The 1,987-nt window shown below is 37.7% G+C and overlaps 1 pseudogene; it reads left to right on the top strand.

Annotated features, from left to right (window-relative positions):
- Nucleotides 1-741: 741 nt before the first annotated feature.
- Nucleotides 742-1,675, top strand: LOC102823188 (annotated as a pseudogene).
- The last annotated feature ends 312 nt before the right edge of the window (nucleotides 1,676-1,987 follow it).

The following is a 1,987-nucleotide window of genomic DNA, read 5'->3' as shown; positions in this document are numbered from 1 at the left end:
ACAGGGCTTCAAAAAGTTAGTGAGAAAATTCCATTATCATTTCATTCCATTTTTCCGTGAACTTTTTGAAGCGCCCTCACTCCCCATATCTTTCAGTTACTTCATTGTGTATCTACAAACATTTGGTTTTGACCAATGGAGATGATGAGTAATTTTAAATTGAGTTTAATTCAAATTCAGTTAAGATTATTATATTTGAAATCTCCTTGTCTGGATTCCAAGTTTGGGCTTTGCCAGTTACTACATCTATAAACTTCAATATATTGCTCAAACTCTTGTGCCTCATAAGTTTTAAATGGAGATATGAACTAATCAACCTCATATAGCTGTTGGAAGGAATAAATGAATATGCATATAACATGAGTGATATAAGACTAAATTTTCACTAGATTGGAAAAAGAATAGACAATTAGTGTCATTCCAGACATGTCATCTTGTCCCAGTTATTACATTTTCTGTAGCTCAGCTTACAAATTTAAGAAAATTTAAAAGTCAAGGATATGATCTGTGAATCTTTCAGCTTAAATAGCTTGTAACGCTGTGGAACTTTTATGCACAAAATGTTTTGGCTAAGCCCATAATATTTGAATGGAGAATCTTGAAATACAACCATTGTGCTATAATGAAATAAAGTACATTGTATTCGTATGCTTCAATTTCATTTAATTTGCTTCTGTCTGACACTCTGCTCTTTTATTCCTCATTGGTACAGAGCATTTCCTGACTCCCAAACACCAATCAATGGAGGACAGCACAGACGTGACTCAGTTCACTCTACTTGGACTAACAAATGCCCCTGAACTTCAAATCCCTCTTTTAATCTTAGTCACCCTCATTTACCTCATCAGTTTGTTTGGGATCCTGGGGATGATTGTGTTGATTCTGATGGACTCTCGATTGCATACTCCCATGTACTTTTTCCTGAGCAACCTCTCTCTGGTAGACTTTGGTTACTCCTCAGCAGTTACTCCAAAGGTCATGGCTGGGTTCCTCATGGAAGACAAGGTCATCTCCTATGATGGATGTGCAGCTCAAATGTTCTTTTTTGTAGCTTTTGCTACTATAGAGAGTTACCTACTGGCTTCAATGGCTATGACCTCTGTGCAGCTATATGCCAACCCCTACACTACACCACCACCATGAAGACCAATGTGTGTGCTTGTCTGGCCATCGGTACCTATATCTGTAGTTTCCTGAATGCCTCCATCCACACTGGGGACACCTTCAGTCTTTCCTGTACATCCAATGTTTTTCATCACTTTTATGTGACGTTCCAGTAGTCATGATTCTCTCTTGTGCTGATAGACATGTTACTGAGATGGTTCTTGTGTCTGTGGTGGGCTTCAATATATTTTTTGCTCTTCTGGTAATCTTTATCTCCTGTCTTTATGTATTTTTCACATATTGAAAATGAAAACAGCTGAGGGATACTGGAAAGTTTTATCCACTTGTACTTCACACTTCACTGCAGTCTTCATCTTTTACAAGACAGTCATACAGTCATCTTCATGTACCTACAGCCTAGCACCAATCATTCCATGGACACAGACAAAATGACACCCCATGCTCAACCCTCTGGGCTACATACAGCCTGAGGAACAAGGAGGTCAAGCACGCATTCAAGAAGGTTTTTGAGAGGGTAAAATTGTTTCTGTTTATAGGTTTAACTTTATAACATTATGAGAATGGTTCCCAACAACCTAATTTAATTTCTCTCAGAGCTTCTCTGTGTAATGATGCACATTCAAAGCCCACAATGTAACTTAAAAAAAGAAACTGCTATCTAGGGAAAAAATTAAGTATGTATAAATATATGTATTGGTACATGCAATGTTTCTGTATGATAAGCATTGGACTGTAAACCACAAGGTCAGTGATTCAAGCAAACCAACCACTCTGTGGGAGAATGATTTAGCTTTCTGCTCAACCTTGCTTGCTGAAAGTGAAGAGGACTTGAAACATTTACTTATGAAGATCAAAGAGCACA

This window comes from Chrysochloris asiatica, unplaced genomic scaffold (genome assembly GCF_000296735.1).
Source record: "Chrysochloris asiatica unplaced genomic scaffold, ChrAsi1.0 scaffold00339, whole genome shotgun sequence".
Taxonomy (NCBI): domain Eukaryota; kingdom Metazoa; phylum Chordata; class Mammalia; order Afrosoricida; family Chrysochloridae; genus Chrysochloris; species Chrysochloris asiatica.
The sequence above is the reverse complement of the archived record's forward strand: the minus strand, read 5'-3'. Positions and strand labels throughout refer to the sequence as shown.